This window comes from Triturus cristatus, chromosome 8 (genome assembly GCF_964204655.1).
Source record: "Triturus cristatus chromosome 8, aTriCri1.1, whole genome shotgun sequence".
In the NCBI taxonomy this organism is placed as follows: domain Eukaryota; kingdom Metazoa; phylum Chordata; class Amphibia; order Caudata; family Salamandridae; genus Triturus; species Triturus cristatus.
Genome location: NC_140591.1, coordinates 237370937 through 237396661, shown reverse-complemented (window position 1 = coordinate 237396661; position 25725 = coordinate 237370937). Strand labels below are relative to the sequence as shown.

The window sequence follows — 25725 nt, the reverse complement described above, 5'->3', positions numbered from 1 at the left end:
AATCTCCCAGGAAACCTCCCCAGGATGTATATAGTTACATGCTGGCCTTTAGGAACCAGACTCGGCGCTTCAGAGATCTTGCTCAGGCAAATCTGGAGGCCAGCCAGGAAGAGATGAAGCGGTGGTACGATCAGAATGCCACTCTGGTTGAGCTTCAACCTGGTCAGAAAGTTTGGGTCATGGCTCCTGTGGAACCTTGTGCGCTCAAGGACAGGTGGACTGGACCATTTGAGGTTGTGGAGAAAAAGAGCGATGTCACCTACTTGGTGGACTTGAAGTCTCCCAGGAACCCCTTAAGGGTCCTGCATGTCAACCGGTTAAAGCCCCACTTAGAAAGGTCCGAAGTGGGCATGCTCCTTGCCACAGATGCTGGGATGGAGGAGGAGAGTGAGCCTCTTCCTGACCTCCTGTGTGCAAAAGAAAAAGATGGGTCAGTGGATGGTGTTGTCCTCTCTGACACACTGACCCCTGAGCAGCAGCAAGATTGTCGCCATCTGTTGGTACAATTCCCTGATCTGTTCTCCTTAATCCCTGGTGTCACTCAGTGGTGTGTCCATGATGTGGACACTGGGGACAGCACTCCTGTGAGGCACAAGGCCTACAGGGTGACTGAAAAGGTCAGAGCATATATCAAGGAGGAGGTCTCCAAGATGTTTGCCTTAGGGGTGGTTGAGTCCTCTAGCAGTCCTTGGGCCAGCCCAGTGGTCTTGGTCCCAAAGGCTGCAGCGCCTGGTGCTTCACCAGAACTTCGGTTCTGTGTGGATTACCGAGGACTCAATTCGGTCACCAAGACTGACGCGCACCCCATCCCCAGAGCTGATGAGCTCATCGATCGGTTGGGGGCTGCCCGGTACCTTAGTACGTTTGATCTAACGTCTGGGTACTGGCAGATCGCCTTGACTGATGGGGCAAAAGAGAGGTCTGCATTCTCCACACCAGATGGGCACTACCAGTTCCGTGTGATGCCCTTTGGGATGAAGAATGCCCCTGCCACATTCCAGAGGTTGGTTAACCAGGTACTGGCCGGGCTGGAAGATTTCAGCGCCGCCTACCTGGACGATATAGCAGTGTTCAGCGCCAGCTGGGAGGAACACTTGCGCCACCTCCAGGAAGTGTTGTTGGCCCTGCGCAGAGCAGGCCTCACAATCAAGGCTAGTAAGTGCCAGATTGGGCAGGGTTCAGTGGTGTACTTGGGGCACCAAGTAGGGAGCGGCAAGGTGGCCCCCCTGCAACCCAAGATAGATACCATCCTGGCTTGGGAACCGCCCAAAACCCAGACTCAGGTGAGAGCCTTCTTGGGTCTCACGGGTTACTACAGGAGGTTTGTCAAGGGGTATGGCAACATTGTGCACCCCTTGACCTCGCTGACTTCCCGGAAGCAGCCGAGACTTGTGATCTGGACTGACGCCTGTCAGAAAGCCTTTGACACCCTGAAAACTGCAATGTGTACAGCACCGGTCCTCCAGGCACCCGACTTTTCAAAAGAATTCATTGTCCAGACGGACGCTTCAGAGCATGGTGTGGGGGCTGTTCTAGCACAGATGAATGAGGAGGGCCGAGACTTACCTGTAGCCTTCATCAGCCGGAGGTTACTTCCCAGGGAACAAAGGTGGAGTGCGATAGAGCGTGAGGCATTTGCTGTGGTCTGGGCGCTGAAGAAGCTAAGACCCTACTTGTTTGGGTCTCACTTCCGGGTTCAGACAGACCACAGGCCCCTCAGATGGTTAATGCAGATGAGGGGTGAGAACCCAAAGCTGTTGAGGTGGTCCATTTCCCTACAGGGGATGGACTTTACGGTGGAACACCGCCCTGGTACAGATCACGCCAATGCTGATGGTCTGTCCAGATTTTTCCGCCTTAGTGATGAGGACTCCCTGGGTGAAGGGACGTTCTCCCCACATTTCAGCTGGAGGGGACACGTGTTAGACCTGGCATCATTGGCATGAGTCTCTCCTCCATTTTTTTCTGTTTGCCTCCTCTGTTTACGATGTTTTTGCTGGTTTATTGCTTTGGGCACTGTGCCACTGCTGATCAGTGCCACAGTGCAAGTGCTCCCTATGTTAAATTGTTACATTGATTGGTGTTACCATGATTGGCTTGGTTGACTTACTGTTCAGACCCTAGTCTAGCGCACTGCGTGTGCCAAGGGCGTGTAAGTTAACTGCTGCTGGTGGGCTTGCAGCACCGGTTGTGCCACCCCCAGAAGCAGCGTGTAAAATGTGTCTCAGGCCTGCCACCGCAGCGCCTGCGTGCAGTCTCTGACTGCCATGTCGACTTGGTAAGGAAACCTACTTACCAGTCTCTAAACCTTCACTTTGCCACATTTCAGACACCTCTATGGTAGGCCCTAGGGCAGGGTGCATTGTTGGTAAAAGGTAGGTCATGCCCTGATGTGTGTGGCATGACCTAATAGTGAATTACAGCCATTTTCGTTTTTCACTATTGAAGGGCTACCTGCCTCCAATAGGCCAGACTGGGCAGACTGATTATTAACTCCATTATAATCTATCTGACTCAGGGAGCATGGTAGCATGTCGAGTTTAGTATCCCTGAACTCAGAATTTAATAACACACCCTTTAGGATGGATGGTTTTTAAATTCTATGTTTGAAAATAGCACTTTTAGAAAGTGGCTATTTTCTTGTCCAACTATCTACCGGTCTCTGCTGGTTTGGTGTGTGTGTCAGGGGCTGGGTGGCTCCAGAGGTCTGAATGAGTCAGTGTGGGGTGAATGGGGCGTTTACACATAGAGTGAGGGAAGAGTAGCCTGCCCTGCCTGACACAATACTGGCTCCGCCTCCTGCTGGGCGACTGATAGCCCTGCTCCTGCCAGTGACAATACTGGCTCCGCCTCCTGCTGGGCGGCTGAGGACTCTGCCCTGCTCAGTGAATAGGCCAGGTGCCTCTGCCTGGCAACACCCACAACAAACCTGAGCTGGTGGGAATCTCCCTGCTTGGACAAAGGGAACAAAGGGAAAAAGGGGTATAAGAGAAGGACCCCTGAACCAAGAACTCAGATCACTTCTGACAAGGAAACCTGTACCAAGGACAAGAAGCCTGCTGATCTAAGGACTTGCCTCCCCTTTCTGCCAGAGTGCTGTTTTGCTGTGGAGGAACCTGAAAGCTGCTTCTTTATTTTTGCCAAGGAACAAGGAGAGAGGAACTTGGTGTGTACTCTCTGAACACTTGCTAGGAAATCTCCAAGGACTGGAAGAGTGCCAGTCTCCTGTTGAAGTCACAGGGCCAAAGGACTTCACCATCTACTGAATTGCTGAATTGCTGGGAAGTGTTGTTTCCAGTACACAAGGGAAAATCTGCAGTCTCGACGCCAGCAGCAACGCCAGTGAGCAGTGGGTATCGGCCCCGGCTCCAAGTGACCCCGTCTCGACGCCGGTATCGACGCCAGTGAGGAGTGAGTATCGGCTCTACCTCCAAGCGACCCCGTCTCGACGCCGCTGCTGACCGCATCGACTCGACGCCCTTCTCGACGCCGTGAGCGCTGCTCCGGCCCGACATCCCTCGACACCGCTGCAGATTGACCCGACTCCGAGGCACGATCGACGCCGACCTCGACGCCGACATCTTGACGCCGTGGATCCTCGTTTTCTTCGTTTCTCAAGGTACTGTACTTGTGGGGTCTGTTGCGACTCCAGGCTCGACGTAGCGCTCCTCGCGGTCGACGCCGAACCTTGGGAATCTTGTAGACTCGACGTCGTGTGACTCCTGTGGGGGTTACATTGTTGCCAAAGAACTGTGCTCAGAAGAATACTTTGCTAAAGAACTATTTGCCAAGAAGAAACCTTATTTGAACTATTATTTTTCCTTCCAAAGAGTATTTATTAAGACTGTGGTATATTTTTGTCGTTATTTGGTCTTGTGCTAAGCCTTATATAAAAATACTATTTTTATAATAACCTCTGTGTCGTGTCCATCTGTAGTGTATTCACTTTATTACTGTATGTGGTCATAAATGCTTAACACACTGCCTCTGAGATAAGCCTGTCTGCTCTGCCAAGCTACCAAGGGGGTAGCAGGGGTTATCTGAGTGTGTAATCCCCTTTCCCTGACTAGAGTTGGTTGGTCCCTATTTGTCAGAAGTGTATACCTCTGCCAACTAGAGACCGCCGGTTCTAACAATCCCCCTTTCCCTGACTAGAAGCAAGGGTCCCTACTTGGACAGTGGTACCTACCCTGCCAACCAGAGACCCCCAGATCTAACAGTCACATTTTTCGAAGGCTCGCAAGTTTCTCTACAGTTAGGCGTCAGCACATTTTATTTTCCGTGCACAAAGAAACCTTTACAGCTTATCGTTTAGACCGCCAGGAAAACACTTGATGCCCGTGACGGCCAGTCTGGGCCTTAACATCTCTAAAGACGTCTGAGATTGCAATATATTTCTATCATTTCTCCATACCTTTGGGGTTTCCTGAAGGCGGGAAGCAAACGTCGCCCAGCTCCTTGGCACGTTCTTCCGGTGCCACGCGCGCGTTACTGGTGTGACCCGGTGTGTGCTCTGCAGTACAGTCGTGCTGAATACTGGACGCACCGAAGAGGGAAACTTCAGTACAGAGGTCACCGCGCAGTAATTATTAAGCAGATTCCACTCAAGGAAATGTCTGGTGAATACAACGTTAACCGAAGGCTAATTACCTTATCTACAACAAGTCTTTCAATTCTTTTTCACTTAACTGTGCGATTACAACCTTACTGTTAATGTTTAGGTCTCGCGCAGTCTTCGTCACGTTTTTCGAACGCTCGCAAGTTTCTCTACAGTTAGGCGTCAGCACATTTTATTTTCCGTGCACAAAGAAACCTTTACAGCTTATCGTTATGCAAGTCTATGAACATTTGCATTATTTCAGGTGTAGCTCTATTTTTCCTGCTTTATTTTAGAATGTTTGCATTTAGAGAAAAGTCATCGATTTTTGTTTTCTGATAAACCATGGTTTGCAATTACCATTAAGCGGACATTAATTGGTAGTTAAGCTTTGCAGGCATTAGACGTCGATAACTTCTGTGTTTATTTATAATGCAGGATCATTGTATTTTCCTGCTTGGTAAGTGAGTGGTCGTGATTTGACCTCAGTGGGTGATAGAGGGTGGTTCAGTTTTTAGGTCTCGCTGAGCCCCAGCGCTTGCGCTGGCTCGGAGAGACATTTTATAGTTGGGATTTTTAGAGTGCTGCCTGTGGCCTAAAGCTTGAGTGCACGTGAGCGTGCACGCGCGCAGCCGCCAATCACTGCTGCGCGCGCACCACTCACGTGCTTGCAGTTGCCACACGCAGCGCTCCCATCCAAGCGATCGCGATCACTTTCGCTTTGATCGCGATCGCTATTACTTTCATTTTCACGGCCGCGCGGCCGTTACTTTTACATTAAATGTAAACAGTAAATTGTTTACCATTTCTGCCACTACTCACAGCTTTATACAACGTGTTTCACAGTTGTTACTCCTTCCTGTTTGCTGCTTTCCTCTTCCCTTTAGTTGGTTTCTTATTACTCTTGTTTAATTTAGCATCACTTTTTACTTACATCAGGTGTCGCGGTTTTTTACCTGGTTTTCAGTTCCACATTATAAACTACGTTTCCCACTGGGACGCTTATTTACGTTTTTAGATGGAACTACACTTAGTCCATCATCTCTTTTCATCTGTATCATGTGACGAGGTTTACATCCGCTCAACTTCGTTTTAACCCCGTTTCATTTCCGCCTCGCGGTTAACTCGGACACTCAATGAAGCATTTCTCAGAAATTGGCTGCCATTGGGATTATTATACATTCACTGGTAAGCTGCTGTCACCACTTCAGCCCGTTCGCTCTGATACTTACATTTATTATGTCCCTCGATCTAACTCTGTGTTTTTTTTCAACATAGAGAATCACGTTTTGAATTATCTGCTAACAGGTATAACGACCCCAATTTTTCACCGGTTAATTGCTGTTTGACAGGTGAGCACATGGGTATTTACGATACTCATACCTTTGAGCATCACAATTATCAAGTTCCTCATTGACCGTTCTCTTTTTTTTTTATTTGTCACAGTTTCTATTTCAAACGTGTTTTTAACTAGGAAGACCCATAGAGTTTTCCATATTTCCTATGGTGAGTTATTATTTATCGAGATATTGATGGTATGATCACATCCTTTCCAGTGGCACACTGAGTCTAAACTTCTTGTCGGTCTTTGGGACGTTTTCCAGAACTAGTACATTATCATGTATTTTTTGTACCTTGGGTACTGATGGTCTCTCATCTTCTTTGCCCCTTATTTTTGAGCACTTTTTAATGACTTTACACACAGGCATGCCACATAAGTTGTGTTTAAGACTGATAATTACAATATTGTGCATTTTATATATCTCTAATTGACGAGGAATGCTGAAAAAGAGATCTTGCTTACGTTACCGAGACACTTCTACCCTGAAGAAGTCAGTACTCCTTTTCTGTCACCCTTATTCCTGTTCTCCTTTCCCTGTTGTCCCTCGCTCTTTCCGTTGGCATTGTTGTATTGGCCATAATGCTGCTTATAGGTTAAGGAATCGTAGAGGATTTTCAGCAGGTTCGCCTTCCCTGAAACCTGACAACATTAAATGATATACATAGTACATATAATGACATCTACAGTCTCAGCAATGATAACATCAAAACAAATCCGTACAAAACCTGTTTGTGCTCCTAATTGAACACACGATGCACAAGTGAACAAGCATTTGCAATGCAATAGGTCTCGCATTTATACGAGTTTGAGCTATTGGCATTGTAAATGACAATGCTTTTTCTTTGTTTGGATTTTTAAAAACATAAATAAAAGGCACTGTCATTTACAATGCTAATAGCTCAAACTCTCGCAAATGCGAGACCTATTGCATTGCAAATGCTTGTTTGCTCTTGACACTGCTAATCAGGACGTAGTGCATGTGCTCTGACTCCTAAAATATGGTAAGATTGGCTAACTCAGAGTTGTCAAATTTAACTTTCATATAAAGCTATAGTATATGGTGCTGAAATACCCCAATGTCATGGAAAGTTAAATGTCACCTGTGGACTGCAGCATTTACTGTGCCATCCACCGGTGTGACAAAGAAAAACATGAATTCAAGTCTACCATTGCAGCCTGACCTGTCAAAAGTCTCAGCAGGGAGAAAAACCTTCCTTTTAAGTATTAATAAGTTACCTCTATGGATAAGCTTGTAGACCACAAGGTGTGAAACATGATATCTAAAGTGACATATGTAGAAACTTAAATGTTACCATATTGTTTTTACTGTGGAAGATGCTGACTGTCCTATGAGGAGAACTAGAGGGCTGCTTAATATCTTAATTTTGCTATCTCAGGGTTTGGACATGCTAGAGAAAGGACTCGCCACTATTTTTAATATTTATTAAAAAATAAATTACGTGGTTCGAGTTAGATATTTGATAAATATTTAGGAGAAATTAAGTTTTCCCTGCCTAAAACTCCTGGAGGCTAATTTATATTCACCTGCCAGCAGCTGCTCCACCAGTGCTCAACATTAATGAGGCGTGGACACCACTCACAGAGCGGGACATTGGCTTAGGCTTGATGACAGGAGAGTCTGGGTGTGGCACATGTGTACCTAGAGGGCAGGTTCCAGGATCTTCATTAACATGAAAGGCACAAAGGTGAGGCCAGCCCATTCACAGTTAAGTGAAAGGGTAGAACTGAGGAACGAAAGGCCTTCATACTTTAGGCCCTATATAGCCAGTTGGGCACCAGCCAAGGAGACTGGGGAGCTGGTTTCAGAACCAATTTGCTGAAGGAGACTACTAATTTCCCTGATAATCCCCTGGGTAGGCTGTTGCTCTCCTGCCATAGTAGAGGTGGCCTGATATCTAGGATTCCCCTTAAAGTGTTGCATTCTGGACTAGTTTGCAATGAAGCAAACAGGATATACTGCAAAAGTGAGTAGAGTTGCCCGTCTTAACGTTTTCCTCATTGGTTAGGGAGTGACCAGGAGTCAACCCCACCTACTGACTTTTGAACTGTCCAAAAGTGGACCTCCCCACCAGCCCCTCAGAACACGTTTTGGATCTGAAGAATGAAAGAATGACTGCACCTTCTGTCTGAGACCAGTGAGGAGACCAGGAGTGCTGAAACTCTCCCACTTATACTCAGTGCAAAGAAGGGGATTCCAAGGATCAGTTGGCTCCCCTGTGTGGCTCCAGGGATGTCACAAGTTACAAAAGATCTTCCTCTTCAAAGACCAGTTGACCAGTTACAACTGAACCTGGACTGAACCAAGCTGCTGGCCTCTGCTGGAGTAATACTGACAGCTAAGTGCTGTCCCTGAGGTCCTGGGACCCTTGGCTGTGTCTAGCTGGACTTCAACAAACTCGGAAAAGTCAGCGGAACTGCACAACAAAGGTGTCCAATTTCGATACGACTTCATCAGATACAGTTTCACGTTTTGGCTACTGGAAGATTTTGATGTATATGTATGTAACTGTATGGTATTCTATAGCATGAACCTAACCAAATGACTGGGAGGAGCGGATACGCTATACGCAGATGGCGTTTATCTCTAGCAGCCCACTTTGTCCATAAAGAGAGAGTGCTGCAGATCTTCAGGCTATTCGGGGCTACACTGAATACAGCATCGACTGGGACAAATCCTGTATCTACCCACTTGCAGGGGTACACCTGTTCTGCCCCCGGGGGTTACTACACCTCGGGCGGTGGAGGGCTACGTATACCTAGGCGTCTGTATTGGCCCGGGGTCCAAGGACTTCCTTCACAGGAACCTCTATGAGCTATTTGATCCATTTTGTCATGATGGTAATCACTAGAGAACTATGTCATTTTCCTTAATGAGCAGGGACTCCCTGTACAAGATGATTGCCCTGTCCCGTTACATAGACACACTTCAAAACACACCATTTATGGTCAACTGGGCCTTCTTTGGTACAATAGATCAGAAAGTTCGACTGTTCCTATGGGACAGAGATGGTTCCCGGATCGTCCTGCACAAGCTACAGAAAGTGGTCTATGATGAGGGTCTTGTCATTTCGGATATCCTCAAGTACTATTGGGCATCGCAACTACTAGTGATAAATGACTGGGGGTTTGCTTACTGAAATGAGCTAGCGATACAGGTCAACAGAGGGAAGATGGGACCCAGGGGCTACATAGCGCTGCTTTATAGGTGGGGGTGGAGAGAATTGCCACCAATACATACTCGGACAGTTGCTGAGGTGTAGGCAGAGGTAACAAAACTCCTGGGCTGGGCTGAAAAATTGATGGAACAGACTCCTCCTATGGAATAGCAACCTACTCAGTGAGGTTGGTGCACTGCGGGGTTTCTCCAAGTGGGTACTGATAGGCATAGAACTAATGGGAAACTTGTGGAAAGGGCCCAAGGGAGTATCACCTGGCGGATGTGGAAGGATACAAATATCTGCAAGTGGTACACACCATTGGAGTATTCATACCTGGGGACAAGCAAATAGCTAAGTCTGCATCTTAGACCTGGGAGAGCCAGATGAGGATAAGTAGGGGTTGGCCTTGTAGGGCCCTTGTGTCATTGCAATATGAGCGGAGTTTCAATTGGCGCAGCCCCGCATACACAGATCCTATTATTCTAGAACACTGTTATACAGGAACAGGAGGAGAAGGTCCAGCCACTGTCTATGGGCCTGTGGACAGAAGAGCATTCTCATACATATCTTATGAAACTGCCAGTTATTCAGTCTTAATGGGAGGAAGTAACAAGAGTAATGTCCCCAGTGCCGAATGTAGAGGTCCATATTAATTCCAAATGGCTTCTCCTTAACATAGAAAGTGAGCTGAGCTGGCCTAAATACACAATATTGTGTTTGGAAGCAGGTGCTGATGTAGCTAAATGAAAAGTGGCACAGACATAGGGTGCCCTTGCGCCCCCTATGAGTGTGTGATTAGGAAACAGACTTGGACTGGTGTCAACAGGCAATGAAAGTGGTGCACCAGAGCTGGGGGTGCCTGCAAAAATGGGATAGGGTTGGGGTAGCTGGAGTTAATATCAAGGACTCTGACTCTTCTAAACCTATGTAGGTTGGGGAGGCCATGACCACTGCCCTCGGCAAAATGGGGGAACACTAAACATTTACGTCTTCAGCTCCTATATCATAAGGAATGTTACACTAAACTCCTGTATGCAATCTGACTAAGTTTCTCTCCTGTAACTGACGGCTGTGGTTTGTTGTTGTACTTTAAAAAAGAATAAAAAAGTCTATAAAATAAAAGAACCCAGCCAAAGGACGGCGGAGTGCAGTACATATTCAAAAGCAAGCTTAAAGTCAACGAGTAATAGGAGAGGAAGCTGAGTTGAGGATAGTTAATGCACTGTGTGGAATGTAGTGTTCTTCAAAGAAATGAATCTTTAAGTATTTTCTACACTGGAGCAGCATGGAGCAGTCCTGATTGATACAGGGATGTTGTTACAGATCCTGGGTGAGTAAAGGAAAATGGCTTGTTGACTTGTTTTTTTCTTTTTAACACTTCTTAGTCTGCAGTCTGATAGTGTCCTGGCTGCGGGTGTGCTGAGACCCACCAGAGATAGTGAGTTTGTCTGCAAGGTAAGGGGAGGTGAGGGCCATGATGGCTTTGTAAACCATGAAGCTGGTGTTGAAGATGGTGCCGACTGTCAATGGTGGCAATGGAGTTCCATCAGGAGGCGGATGATGTGATAGTATTTCTTCAGGCCCTGGATCTGACCTTCAGCTGCATGTAGGATGCCCTTAAGGCATGCCAGTGTGTAGTCTGGAAGGCTATGTAGTAGGGCATTACAACCATTCCAACACGAGAATACAAAGGCACGAAGAGCATTTCTAAATTCACTTTCTGGAAGAAACTGTTTGAATTTCTTTACAAGAGAGAGCTCGTACTAGGCTGTCTTTGTCTTTTTGGTAGTGTGTTTTCTGAGGGAGAGATTGGTGTCCAGGCTGAATCCAAGTGAATTGGCATTTGGTCAAAGTTAGGGGTCCCAAGCCCTAGAAACCCAAGACCAGTTTCAGCTCTGGAACTAAGCTACACCCGACTGATGAGACCCAATCAGGGCAAAACCGGTATTGAGTTGTTTGTGTTGCAGCTCAGAGAGGACCTGGCTGGGCGATTTGGGCTGGACTGTTAGGTTGGCATTCTATCCCGAGCGATTATCATTGGTTAGACTTATTGCAATCAGCAATTAATCAATTAGAATTGATAAAGTGCGGCTAATCAGCCGATAGGGTATCCAGGCGCATACTCCCATCAATTTTTGTGCATTTGATGTGCTGGACTAAGTGGCAAAGGGTATGTCCAGATGTGTGTCTCTTGCTCACTGTGTCACTGTAACCAAGCTACACCTGACTGAAGAGCCCCAATCAGGGTGAAACCAATCTTTGCTTGTGTTTGGACTGGACTCTTCCTACTGGAAGAAGGCCAAGACTGATTTGCATATGGCTGGGTCAACCTGAGGTGGCATAGTGGGTGAAAGAACGACGGGCTGGAATGCTACTCCGAGCAACCACCATTGGTTAGACTTATTACAAGCATCCTCTCATCACATTTGTGTGTTTGATGTAATGCCCTAAGTGGCCTAGGATATGCCCAGACATGGTTCCCTTGCTTAATGTACCACTGAAACCAAGCTACACGCGATTGAAGTGACCAAATCAGGGCGAAACCAGTCTTGGGTTGCTTGTGTTCCAGCTCGGAGAGGACCTGGCTTGAAAGTTTGAACTCGACTGTTCCTATTGGAGTAGGGCCAAGGGTGATTTACATATGGCTGCATCTATTCTGAAGTGGCATGGTGGACAAAAGAGCAATGGTTTGGAATGATACCCCAAGCGACTGCCAGTGGTTAGACTTATTGCAAGCATCCTCCCATCACCTTTTGTGAGTTTAGTGTATGAAGTATGTCTGATCTGAGTATGAAAAGAGGCTTTGGAAGATCACCTGTACTTTCCTATTTACACTTTTGGTAGCTGAAAACAGTTTTGGATGAGCCTCAAGACCTCAAATGGACCTATTATATTGAACGTTGCCTGAGCAATCAAAGATGATGACTCTGCTGTTAGCAAGTCCTTTGTAGATTGGTAGATTTATCTACCTCTGAAAAAACCCTTTTCTGTTTACTAAGAGGGAACATTTAGGAAAAGCCTACAATACTCTAATTATATTTTATGAAGGCCCAAAAGTGAGAGGGAGTTAGGCCACTAATGGTAAACATATTTTTCCTTGGATCCTGCCCAAGGTAGACTGGTCCTTTTGAGGATCATTCCTAACATAATCAGTAAACAACGTGAATTCTTCACCAATCCCCAGGTTGGTAGAAAAACCCATGAAAGAGTTTTAGGTGGGGCATGTCTTGCAAGACAATTTTTTTTTTTTTTTAAATATGTACATCTGTATATTATACCTACCTATAAATGCTGTTGTCCAGTGGCCTTCTTCCCCTGTAGTGTTTGTCATTCACATTGGGCTCTCTCACACTACAATATACAGCATTGGGCAATGGCCAGCCCACTTCAGCAATTTGCTCCTCTCACTGTGGGTGACACTACTCAGCCTCTGCACATTGAGATCATCACAATATTAATTAGCGTACTTCAGTGTCAGGGATTGTAGGCCAATGTATATGTTTATTAATATTGTTTATGTATTTGTTTTGTTTTGTGATAGCCTGACAGCTCTATGCAGACTCCTACCACGCCACTCTGTAATCTTAATGCACAGAGCACCTTATGCATACTTTACTTGCATTAGCAACCATCCTGGATTGATTTTTGCCATACTGTTGGACCTGGCTCTTTTTGCAGGGTTATTCCCAAACTGTTTTCCTACCTCCTGTATTTATTCTGACCTGTTTTTATTGACTTTAGGACTCTGGGCATTTTACCACTGCTAATCAGTGCTAAAGTGTATGCGCTCTCTCCTTTAAACTTGATATGATTGGCTTACACCTGTTTGGAATATTTAAGTTTAATTTCCCTGAAAGTCCTTTTGTACAGTGGTATCCCTTATTCCCAGGGTCTGTAAATTAAATGCTACTAGTGGGCCGGAAGGACTGCTTGCCCCACCCACAGAAGTAGCCTTTCAAACTTGTCTCAGGCCTTTGCCACTGCAAGGCCGACGTGTCCAGTTTACTGCCACAGTGACTTGGCTTTTAAAGTTACTTGCCAAGCCTGAAACTCCCCTTTTACTAAAGATATGTACTAGATAGACCTATGGTCACCAGGTAGACCTATGGGCAGGGTGCTGTATACGTAAAAGATATGACATTTGCCTTTATTGTGTGGCATGTCCTGGTAGTGACAAACACCCTATTTCATTTTCACTACAGTGAGCGCTGGGAATTTCCTTATATGTCTGTAAGGGGTAATTTCTGATCTGAAAGGGGTGGCGTTGCCATGTTTGGTATGATTGGAATAGTGGTGATAAATCCTGGTCATTGGTGTGGGTGAATCTTTCATTACTATTGTAGAAATGACACTTTTAGAAAGTGGGCATTTCTATGTGCTTATGACACTTTGTGCTTTGCAGGCTGACTCCAATAAACGTCTAGGACAGAGAGACAGCTAGGTTTTGTGCATACTTTCCAGACAGCCATCATACAGGCAGGTTGGGGTATAACAGAGTTACATCTGCATACTGTATTCTTGGGCTGAGAGAGAGCGAGGGAGGTGAGGCTCACATATACATATACATTTGTATCGGCTTTGTCCTGCACTCACACAAAGGGCTTGTTTACCCCATACTGATATCTGGAGCCAGTGCTGCAGTTGAATGGAGGTGTTGTGCACTTCTATGATTTCTTTTAAGGTTACCTCCACATCAAATATGTTTTGAGTATAAGTACAGGGGCCCTGACTCCATGTTTTTAGACACTGCGTAGGACCTATAACCAGACGCTGCTGGCTATACATGCTGCACCTTGCCAGGGGATTGTTGTGCTGCCTGGAGGAACCGCAATATGGACTGCCTGCTTTGTGTGGCCTGCTGCCTGCTGGGCTGCAGGAGGGACTGCCACTTTGCACTGCCTGATGTGCTGGCCTGCTACCCATTTCCCCTGCTCATGTACCCCCAAGTGCTCTCCTAGGACCAGGCGTACTAGGAACCAGCCTAGTGTAGTGTGGGCTTGCGCACTAAGGCATGCAGCGAAATGTAATTTATGTATCGTAACTTATGGTTTTCGCCAACCTCTTTAATAATTTCTGGAGTGGATACAATGAGAGAGCATTACACAGACAAGCAACGTTGCAAACAGTACTACGGTAAATTCCGTAACAAACGATCATGTCATGTCATACAGGGGTGCTCAGGGCGTTGAGACACAGTTCGCCCCACTGTGTTATCAAACACTATCACAAGCACAGATCAGTGGTCAGCACTGACTGAGTGCTCAGTCTCCTCACACACAGTGCTTAATACTATAACTACATATGTGTGAAAAGGAGGGGCACAAGACTCATACCATGCCGTTCTGATATGTCTTTCTATGCCAAAGGCGTGATTCATTGATGAAGAACATACTACTCAGATGACAGGGCACGTGTGGTGCAAGCTTATGTGCAAAATAAAATCATAAAATCAGGGGTTGTGTGATCGTAAAATTCAAATTTTGATTGAAAAGTGAACTTTGCTTAAAAAGTGGCTGACAGTGCTTAGTTCTATCTAATGCATACTTATGTCGTGTGGATTTCAAGAAGAAATTGCAGTTAGACCTCTAATTTCAACCTACAAGGCAAGTCCCTTAGTGAAAATCTAAGGGAACGGGAATACCCTGAGAAAAAAAGCCACTGTGACTTAATAGCACTCATAATTTGCTGAAACATGTCGATCGCACACCGTGATGTGCGAGACCATTATTTTCTCACCCTATGTCCACTGCTTTTAATTTCCTAAACAAGGTATCTATTAATAAAAAGCTCAATTGGTAAGGACAACCTTGAGGTAGTTTTAAAATCACTCAATCAATCATTCAACATTTGTAAGGCGCAACACTGTCACCTCAAGATGGATTTGGGAACTGTGTCTCCGTTGAAGAACCAGTTATGGAGTCTCTTTCTGAAGTCTGCTAGAGAGGAAGCTGTATGGAGCTGGAGAGGAAGGTTGTTCCAGATCTTAGCAGCAATGTACAAGAAGGTGCAACGGATGCGGGGTTGTGTGCGAGGGTGAGTGACGAGGAGCGCATGTGTCTGGAGAGTTGATGGAAGTTTAATTGATGGCTGTTGTAGGCAGGTCCTGGTTTGTGGAGGGCTTTGTAGGCGTGCGTGACAATCATGATCTGACATCTCTTTTGGAAGGGGAGCCAGTAGAGGTCTCTCAGGTGAGGGGCGATGTGGGATCATTTGAGGAGGTCCCGGATGAGTCTGGCTGCAGCATTCTGTATGGTCTGGAGTCTTCTGAGGAGCTGGGTGGAGATGCAATCATAGACGGCATTGCTGTAGTCAAGACCAGTGGTGACAAGGGCCTGAGTGACGGTCTTTCTGGTGTTGGTTGGGGTCCATCTGAAGATTCGGCGGAACATGCAAAGATTGTGTGGAAGTAGGAGAAGGTGACTGCATTGACTTGTTGTTTCATGGTTAGTTGGCTGTGGAGGATGATGCCATGGTTGCGTGCATGGTCGGACACTGTGGGTGTAGGGCTGCGTTCTGCAGGCCAACACCTGTGGTCCCATGCGGAGATGTTCTTCCCGAAGATCAGCTCTTCAGTTTTGTTGAAGTTGAGTTGGAGGCAGTTGTCTCTCATCCATTTGGCTACATTGGTCATGGCGTTGCAGAAGTTGGTTTCAGGGTTGGAGGGGTCCTCGGTGAGCAAGAGGATCAGTTGAGTGTCGTATACGTAGGAAATTATATTGAGTCTGTGGGATCTGACGACATCTGCAAGGGGGATCATGTACATGTTGAACAGGATGAAGTAAGGGAGGATCCTTGTTGTACGCCGCATATGATGTCTTTGGGTGCAAAGGTGAAGGGAGTCACTTGGATGCTCAGTGTGCATCCTGTGAGGAAGAAGGCAATCCACTTGAGGGCGTCTTTCTCTATACCTGTGCTGTAGAGTCTGTTGATGAGGGTGTTGTGGGGGACGGTGTTGAACGCCGCAGAGAGGTCGAGGAGGATCAGGGCCACAGTTTCTCCATGGTCATGGAGTATTCAGATGTCGTTTGTGGTGGCAATCAGCGCAGTCTCAGTGATGTGGTTAGCACAGAATCCTGATGTGAGGCATCCAGTAGGTGGTTTTGTTCCCGGTATTCGGTGAGCTGCTTGTTGATGGCTCTCTCGAGTAATTTGGCCTAGGTAGGGGAGCAGGGAGATCAGACGTTAATTTTTTTAGATCACTGGGTTCGGGGAGGCTTTCTTTAGGAGGGTTCTGATGTCTGCTGTCCTGGAAGGTTGCTGTGGAGATGGAGGTGTTGAGGATGCTGGTGAGATGCATGCTGATTGGTTTGTTGCGAGGTTGTAGAAGTGGTGGGGGCAGGGGGCAGTGGTCGCCTGAAGCAGCTGAAAGACACAAAGGCTGAGGTGGTCAGGGCAGTGAGGGGAGACCAGGTGGTAATGTTTTTTCTGATGTTTACTGGTTGGTTGAGGTTGTTGGGGTTGAGTGTGCAGGGTTGTAAGTTAACATTGTTGTAGTTGTTGGTGATCTTGCTGTTGAAGTAGTCTGAGAAGGTATAGAGTTCTTGGCAGAAGTGAATGGTGGTCTTTGTGTTTGGAGAATTCTTTGACTATTTTGAAGAGTTCCTTTGTGTGGTTGGCAGCAGAGTCGTTGCGAGTGGTGATGGTGGCCTTCTTGGCTTCCTTGATGTGCCAGTGATAGCTGCTGAGGGCTGTTTTGTGACAACTCACAAATCCCCAACACATGATGAAAATCCTACTCCGCAGGTGAGGGGGCGTGGCTACGACTGCAATGGAGGCAGACGTGTCCGGATAGAGCTCCGTCGGAGGCTCCCCCAAACAGGCCCTTAACTCCGAATATCTGTGGAAGTTCTCGCCAGGCGCAGCCTTCTCTGGATAGCGGCCCGGTGCTCCACTTCTGTTTTCGTCCTGCACGGGCTCTGGCTCATGAGGAGTGGCTTCAGCTCGAGTGCGGCGCCAGGGGTGCAGCTCCCGTGCGGCTGGGCCCGGCGGCACGAGCCCGCGGCTTATCTCCACCCACTGGGCCACCACAGATGACGCAGAGCGCATGACTGTGTGGAGGAGAGCTGCGGCCGCTCATCAGGACACCACCTCACTGTGCCATCGCCGATGAGCAGCAGAGCGACGAGACACCCCTGCGGAGTGGTCTACCCCACCTTGCTGCCTGAAATCGATCGAGCCAGCTGCACGTTCCTGCGGCATGGAGAGGAAGACCGCCGAAGCCGACACTGCCCAGACCACCGGCGCTGCCGCTGCCGCTGCCTTTGCGGCACGACTAACAGAGGTAGGCCCCGCCGGGGAAGTGGCTGCTGTGACCCGCCGGACTATCCCTGGGCCCTCTGGTTCCTCTGGCACGCTGGCTGGGACATCGCTCCATGAGCTGCAGACCCACCGGTGTGCATGAGTCTTTGCCATCTAAGAGGGACTGCTGGCGCTGTGGAGGAGGCTTTGAGACGGAGCAGGAGGCAAAGCTACAGCCACCCTGGCTGGGGGTCCTTGTGTTGGTGCTTCCCTGAACCGGCACCCTACACCACTCTGGACGCCATTTTGTCGTGCACTCCACCACCACCTATGGCCGATATGAGTCATGCCCAGTTGCCCTGGCTGCTACTTTACCCTACCAGCTAACATGCCCCTACTGCTGGAGAGCAGCGGCTAGACAATCTTCAACGTGGCAAGGGCGACGTCCACGCTGCGGTGGGGGTACTCACGTGTGGAGGGAAGGATCTGCCACTGGGCCCTTGAACTGTGACGCAGTTGTCGAGCATGACCCACCAGTGCGAGCCGCGCTGCGGGGACTCTGCCCCGGGGACATCAACTTGGGCCTAAAACTGCACACAGGCCAGCACTGGTGTGCTTAATTAGCGACTAATGTCGGGTGGCACCCGAGCACGGGCCGGAACGGGAGGAACACCAGCCCCACCGCTGCAGAACAAACCTAAATCAGATAAGATGGCAAAACAGGGACTTACGGACCAGACTGCGAATAAACTGGACGCGGTGCTCGCAGCAATGGAAAGGCTAGAAGAATCCATCAACCAGACCCGTACCTCCCTGGGTTCTAAAATAGACACGGTGGCTATCTCACCCACCTACATGCCGACCACCGGAAGCTGGGGGATCGCACCACCGTATTGGAAACCACACTAGACGATATCAAACCGCAGGTGGCTCAGACAGACAAACATGTACAAAACGTACTGAATCACGTTGAGTTCCTGGAGGAAAGAGCCGAGGATGCTGAAGGGCACGCGTGGCACAATAACGTGCGCATCGTGGGTGTGCTGGAACGCTGGGAGGGAAGAGAACCTACCTCTCACATGGAAGAATCGCTCAGAGACCTGCTGCCTGAGGGGGCTCTCTCGCCTCATTTTGCCATATAACTTGCTCACAGGGTCCCGGCGAGACCCCCCCTACAGGCTCCAATCCGCAGCCGTTGCTTATTCACCTTCTCAACTACCGAGACAGGGACTCGATCCTTCAGGAAACCAGGAAGCTGCACGACGTCCAAATAGACAATCATAAAATCATGTTTTTTCCAGACTATACCATCCAGGTGCAGAGACAGAGACTCTCCTTTATGGCAGTGAAGAAGCGACTTCGGCACAGTAATTTAAAATAATCTCTGCTATTTCCGGCACACCTGCGAGTAGTTGCACATGACAAAACTCATTTCTTTACAACGCCAGAGGAAGTGGAGGACTGGCTGGATACTTTCACAGCTGCGGGTCCTTGAGGTCCTGCCAAGGAAACGACCCTACCATAGCTGAGAGGCCCCTTTCGTCGCCGCCGGAGACAGAGAAGATCTCAGAGACGCTAACGCTGCCTTCACCAACAGTGGGACCACACTCAGACTTGATTCTCAGCGGACGAGATGCCCTTCAGGCAGTGGCGGAAATCAGTGGCTCTTTGGTGACCGAGGACGCATCCAACTCAAGCCAACATGACCTATCGAGCGAGGACGAACTAATATATGACATGCCAGACTCACAAGAATCCAATGAACAGCCAGATGTCACCCCACAGACGGCTGACACAATCATATGAACATTGCAGAACCCTGTATCTGATTGAACTGCCACTAGAGGTATTATAGTTTGTATGTGGGGGTATGCAGTTGTTTGGTGTGGAGTTGCATGTGGTGGACATCACAACTATCACGAACATTAACATGGGAACTAGGGAAACACACAGTCATAGGCAGCGAGGGAGGGCCTTGATTGAACGCCTGGCTGCGGACCCCTGTGTTCCAGTCAACATTGTACATTTGGCGAGCGACGCTGCGCAGGTGCACACAAACTGACTTTCTCACACTATATTCTACCTGAAGATGGGGAGCCTCTGAGACACTGGTTACACACTTTGTCTGTTCTTTGTGTGCGGCACACAGCACACCCCACCTGATTGTTTTGACTGTTGTCTCTAATGAGAGTTTGGACGATTGCTGGTTGCATTTTCACCCTTTTGGTATTATTCATAATTATGTTATTATTTTGGTTTCCTTTTGAGATATCATTTCCTATGTGCTGGTTCATACAGGGTACTATGCCAAGAGCCGGGATGCTGGGAAAGTCATACACTGCCGGGACGCCTACATCAGTTGTGTCAGTTGGGCTGCCGTGGGCATATTTCCCTTTAACACATCACGAGAGACATGACTTCACTTAAAATTGGTGCATGGAATGTAAGGGGCATGCACTCACCATCACGTAGGTATCAGATATATTCATACCTTAAACGGCACCACAGACAAATAGCTCTCCTTCAGAAGACACATCTGGCCGCACCAGAAATTCGACGCCTACACCGCCGCTGGCGTGGCCAATTGTTTGTAACGGGATATTCGGCTTTTGCACGGGGCACGCTCTTGTGGGTAAGGCCAGGGGTCCCATTCAACATCACAAATTCATTGATAGACACAGAGGGCAGGTACGTCGTAGTTAAAGGCACACTGGATGGCCGGCAGGTTGTCATTGCATCAATATATGCCCCCAACACAGAGCAGGCTGCCTTTTTTGACACTATCTCCCGGGTTTTAGCACCATGGCATGATATCCCTATGTTCCTGGGGCGAGATTACAGTTGCATATTAGACGTATCACTAGACCGCCCCTTTCTGCCCCTACCAGGCACATGCACACACAACGCCATGAAGGCACTGACCGGCTGGGCAACACACTGGCGACTGAAAGACGCTTGGAGACATCACAATCCCCACGACAGGGTATACTCCTACTACTCAGGTGTCCACGATCTACATGTGCAGTTAGACCGCTACATTCTTTCAGAGGAACTACTCCCACATGTCCCTGCAGTCTAGTACTTAGGCAGGACACACTCAGACCACAATCTGCATATGCTGGAAGTGTCGTGGCAATGCCCCCGACCGCCAATTCCTACCTGGCGACTGCAACCGGAGGCACTGCTGGATGCACCCTTACGAAACCTACTAGCCACTAACATCACCCAATATTTTGAGGAAAATGTTGGCACCGCCACGATGCCACAGGTAGAGTGGGATGCGTTTAAAGTGGTGGTCAGAGGAGACTGCCTCTGTGCGCAGGCAGGCATGCGGAGACAACTGGAAGCGGAACTCACACAACTTGAAAATATATTGCTCCGGAGCGAGGGTGAGGCATTAGGGGGCGACGCCATGTCATTGGAGCGAGATATAGAGGAACCCTCCAGATTGCTCAAACGGCTCTGCCATTTGAACTATGCAGCACACTCGGCACGCACTCACCACATGGGGGACAAACCTGGTAAACTACTAACGTGGCTGATACAGCAAGATACAGTCACTGCGCCTGTGACGTCCATACGGAATACACGAGGCGTTACAGTACATACACAGCGTGACATCCATGGCGCTTTTGTGGAGCACTATTCCACAATGTACAACTCCTTACTGGCTACAGACACGGACATGGGGGGATTTTTTTATGCCCTGACACTGCCACAACTCACATCGCATCAACAAGAAGACCTCGATGCCCCTCTGCTACCAGAGGAAATAAGAGAGAGCATTTACTCCCTTTCCAATGGCAAATCTCCGGGCCCGGACGGACTACCGGTTGAATTTTATAAAGCCTACTCGGACATATTAACACCAGAATTAATGCGGATATATGCAGCGGCGCTAGATGATTCAACACTCACACCCACGCAAAACGAGGCAATGTTGATCTCCCTCTTAAAACCTGGTAGAGACCCTGAACTCCTGGGCTCCTACCGCCCATTGGCTCTATTAAATACAGACTACAAAATACTTGCCTCCATCCTAGCCAAACGATTGGCTCCGTTTGTGCCGACTCTGGTGCATGCGAACCAAAACGGGTTTGTCCCCACCAGGAGTACCTCCCTAAACATACGCAGGCTATTTCGAATCCAGAAGTATGCCACCAGGGACTGGCCACGATCTGACTGTTTAGTGCTAGATCTAGAAAAAGCCTTCGACTAATTTCAGTGGTTCTATCTTGCAGCGGTTCTGCACAATTTCGAGCTAGGGGATGGGTATCTGCAATTGGTGCGACTACTGTACCAGCGCCCCACAGTGCGGGCACGCACGGGCAAGCTCATTTATAACACGATCAGAGTCCGGAGGGGAACTACGCAAGGGTGCCCATTTTCCCTGTTGCTCTTTTCACTTGCCATGGAGCAATTGGCAGTTCTCCTCCGAGAGAGTGGAACGGATTGGGGCATTCCTCTAAATGATGGGCTTCATACAGTGCCCCTATATGCGGACGATCTGTTGCTGTACGTACGGGACTTACACGCAGTGTCGCCAGCCATATCCACATTATTTGGCACATTTGAGGTAGTATCGGGCCTTAGGGTCAACTGGGCTAAATCGGGCACCTACTCTTTTCACAAAGATGTGGCTGAGACTGATATAATTATCAACGGGGCTACGCTTACCTGATACCCGACCACATTCAGATACTTTGGCATTTACATCTATAGGTCCCCCGCGGACATACTGGAGGGTAACCTAGTACGCGCCATTTCCTCAGTCAAGGTGCAGATGCAGTTCTGGAAGACCTTACCTCTCAATGTGATGAGTCGCATCACCCTCTCCAAAATGATAGTACTGCCACAGCTGCTGTATTACTTCGCTAACCTTCCAGTGTATGTCCCGGTACGATTATTTCGAGAATTGGAAGGACTAATCCGAGGTCTGATCTGGGGTGCGGGGAGGCCCAGAATAGCATTGAAAAAACTATATGTGCCGCCTGGGCATGGATGTTTGGCGGTTCCTGGAACTATATTACCTGGCTGCGCAGTTACAATGGGTTATAAAATGGTTGAGTGGCAGGAATCTGGCGGACACAGCGACCGAGTCATCATCAAGGACGCACACACAGATCTATAGTTTGTTTCACCCGCTAGCAAAACTCCCCCGCCCTACGCAGATACATGTTGACCTAGCCCATAGATGTTACCGGAGAAGCCTGCAACTTACAAAATATACAGTCCCCTATGCACCAATTCTGCCACTTATTGGGACACCCAGAGGCAGAGACTCGGTGACGAACGTCACACTGACAACCTGGACTGAGGCGGAAGTGGAAACGCTAGGAGACCTATACGCGGACGGAGCTTTATTACCTTTTGCGACTCTGGCGGCAGACAGTGGTTTGCCTATGGGTCAGTTCCTTCTCCATGCAGCCATCACACGGACATTGACGCAAGCATGGGGAGACTTGACAAATGAGCTGCCGACACATCAGTTATTGCAGTATTTGCATGTAATGGGGGAAGGGTCGCATGTGATCCACTGGCTAGTACAGGCCCTACTAATACACGTAACGAAACCACTACAGGGACTCCGAGCACGTTGGGCTGAGGATAGAGGCCATCCTTGGACTGACAAGGAATGGGAGCGCGTCTTGGCCAGCACCACACACATACCACGCAACTCACGCTTTAAACTTATACAGACGTACATATTGCATAGAGCATACCTCTCCCCGGATAAGATAAATAAATATTTCAACATCAACACCTCTGCTTGCCCACGGTGCCTGCTACTAGGTGCTGATTTCCTACACATGCTGTGGTCCTGCCCCTTACTCCTGCCCTATTAGCACGCCATAATGGAGACTCTTGCGAATTGCACTAAAACTGAGGTACCTAACACGTGGGAGGTCTGTATCCTGGGGTTTTATAAACGTACCAAAGCAAATAAAGTTAGCTCTAGATTCCGCGACCTAGGCCTCATAACCGCAAAAAGACTGATCACTAAGAGATGGAAACACCGAGACCCCCCCCGGAGAAGCTTCAATGGATAAAATCCCTAGAAGTGTGGGCACGGGCGGAAAGTACAATCCTTCACAGGGAGGAAACGGCAGGGCTGCGGAAGTACCCCATAGCACAAACCTGGGATGATATCCTCAAAGCTTTCACCAGCTCAAATGCTACCTTGCCTCTGCCACCTGTGCGACAGACGGGGATGATGCTCAGCAAGATGCCTAGTAACACAGGCACGCTGTATCCCCGGAGACCACGGTCACAACCAAGGGGCTGGGGGCGAAGTCCTGAGCCTTAGTCATGCTCCATAGACATGACACTAACCACGAGCGGCCAACATCCATCTCACGCCTATGTATTACAAGCGACGACAACAACTGCAAACGCACCGGATTAAACACAACAAGAATTGCATGGCATTTTACATGACGGCTTCACACTATTTTTGATATTTGATATCTCTATTTCTCTTGATTTTCACTTGTTTTTATTAGTTATGGTTTCAATGTTGACTTATAAAACTGCAAATATCTAGCACTCCGAAATAATACACACATATTTGCCCAAGAAACACCATGGACGGAATTCACAGATGAGCTGAATATGTGCCAAATATCCCTATGTAAATCGATGCATTTGCGGGCAAACTACCACAGCTGGGGAAATGCACGCGTGAATGACCTGTTTTGCTCTACAGTTGGAGATAACAACACGAGTAGACAATCGCTGTTAATGACATCTTACACGTACACACCAAATCCTGTGTAATTGAAACAGACCTTGCTATATCTATATGTTAATACCCGACGTTATGTGAACGGCAGCATAGCAACATTATCTCTGTCGTTAATGCTATTTGTATCACTGCTTACGTTATATGTATTGGAAATGATAAAATGCAATAAAGATATTTACAAATAAAAAAATAATGAAAATCCTACTCTGCTGTAATCAGGCATCACAGCACACCCGGAAGGCGCTAGGCTTCTTGGGTGAGAACCCAATTATGATTAGAGCTCCCGGTTTTATGGTATTTTATTTTTTACATTTCAGTCTGTATTTATCTATATTTCTTTTTTGTCAATTTTATCTGTATTTATCCATATTTATTATGGGTATTATGAGAAAAATAAAGCTGAAACTGGTATATTTCCACATTTATTTAACCAATAAATATGCAGTCATGCTTGAATGCCTGCCAGGTTTCAGTGATATGAAACCCCCCCAAGAAGATCAATCAATGCACCTATATGAAAATATGCGCATTTCAGTAACAGCTTTGTGCATATCTACTGCTGTTTAAGCTTCTTTACTAAAAGTCCTTTCTTTTTTAACCCTCTACCTATCAAACCACACAGTTATTGGCCTGGCAGACATGGCAAAGTGTATTTAGAATCACTCAAAAAGCTCCCAATTTTAGTTTTTTTCCACATTTAGAAATAATTCAGACAAGAAAATAAATGGCTTTCTGTCTGTATTTATCTGTAAAAATCAGTAAGAACAGAAAACGGAGAGCCTTAATTATGATGCATTCCACCAACTAGGTTGGTGGGTGAGGGTTCTTTTAAATAACCTAATGGTTCCCCTGGAACATGAGTGAATGGCATTCTTGACAATAGAGCCTAATGGTAGCTAGCTCATTCTTGTTATTTTTTTTATCTCTCTCATTACACTCTTTATGATGTTTGACAATTGCCTAGTTGGCAAAGTAATATTTGATTAATGTCGTTTTGGCCTTTGTGTTATGTAATATGTACATTATGTTTGTATAATCCTGTGTGGAGTCTCTTTTGGGGTGTATTTATTGTGTTACTGATGAGAGTGTGTTGTGCAAATGCTTTACACATTGCCTCTTGGATAAGCCTGACTGCTCTGGCCAAGCTACTAATAGGGTGAGCAGGGGTTATCTTGGGTGTGTAACTCACTTGCCCTGACTAGAGTGGTGGGATCTGCCTGGCTTAGGTGCATACCCTAGCCAACCAGAAACCCCATTTCTAACACATACATTTAACAAAAAATATTCGAAGATGGCCTCCATGCCTGCAACTGAAGATGCATGCACTAGTGGCCATCTTAGAGTCGTTTTTGTCAATATTTTATACTTCTAAACCCTTCCAAGATGTCAGCGGCGCTTTCAGTGCGCTGGCTACCTGAGAATGTTAGGCATTTTTAGAGAATTGAAAAATATTCAAAGATGACCATCTGTCTGTATGCACAGGTACCTATCTTTCGATCTTTTAAAATACTTTATTAATAAAAATGGCCGCTCGTATTGCGAACTCATGCATAGACAGGGCCATGGCGAGATCTATCGCCTTTGTCAATCCTTGTTCAATAGCGCTCTCGCTGGTTTTTTTTTT

General features: G+C 47.5%; 1 protein-coding gene across 3 annotated transcripts in view; it reads right to left on the bottom strand.

Moving 5' to 3' along the window:
* CNTN5 (contactin 5) overlaps positions 1-25725 on the bottom strand; it is a 3369946-nt gene that overhangs the window by 2716251 nt on the left and 627970 nt on the right. The window contains exon 1 of one of the 3 annotated variants that reach the window (XM_085621431.1): positions 6402-6444. The exons of the other annotated variants lie outside the window; for them this stretch is intronic. The gene's annotated coding sequence lies outside the window, so the exon portion shown is untranslated. Of the gene's footprint in view, positions 1-6401; positions 6445-25725 lie in introns of those variants that run through there. 3 annotated transcript variants of the gene reach the window in all.